We start from the raw sequence: 835 nt of genomic DNA, 5'->3' as shown, positions 1-835 counted from the left end.
CACTCTGACCATATTCCTGCCCTTTTTAAAACTCTTCCAAGCTTTATTATCTGCTTTTAAAATGTCGTTTCCCTTGGTCATTCCTACAGGTGAACAATTCTCCCTACGGTCACTAGTTATCTGGATTTCTCCCAGAAGTATGTTGGGACCCATCAACTTTCAGCAGTTCGTGGTGTGACCACCTGAATATGTATAGGATAGGAGGAGAGTCAAGGATGGGGTCTTCCAGGATTATCTTATCTTGGACCAATTCTTATTTTTCTGGGACTTTCTTTGTATCATCTGAACTGTGCAGATTCTATCCTTAAAGCCAAGGTCAGTCCTAGACCCTGGTCATCTCTTGCGTAGCTGAGGACCAATGGAAAACAAGGGCAACTACAGCCCATTTGTAACTGAACCCTGGAGTCGATGTTTCAGGGTGACACCAAGTCGATCCTGAAAAGCTAATATTGTCACTTAGCTGTGGTATTGCAAGCAACAGTGATCCTGGAGTTGAAAATTACATGTCCCGGGTCAGTTAAAATGTAACTCTTAAGCTGCCTCTGGACCACCTAACTGAGAATAAGCTATTGCCCAAGCCACTCCAAACATGGACCTAAGTAGCCAAAGATATAGGTATTGACGAAAAGGAAGAGAACATTATCTCCTGACCTTTAGCTTTTTAAAATTTTTGTGTATTTTACTCTCTAGAATCCACAGCTTTGAGCTGGAGAAAATAAGCTGATTCAGCCTAAGATGGGTTTACTTGGAGGTGCTAATAGAACCAGGAAAAAAATCATGGCCCCAAAGACAAGTTGTTGCACAACCTACTGAACATAAGCCATGGCTAGGAGGC

This window comes from Ovis aries, chromosome X (assembly GCF_016772045.2).
Source record: "Ovis aries strain OAR_USU_Benz2616 breed Rambouillet chromosome X, ARS-UI_Ramb_v3.0, whole genome shotgun sequence".
In the NCBI taxonomy this organism is placed as follows: domain Eukaryota; kingdom Metazoa; phylum Chordata; class Mammalia; order Artiodactyla; family Bovidae; genus Ovis; species Ovis aries.
This window is presented reverse-complemented; position numbering follows the sequence as displayed.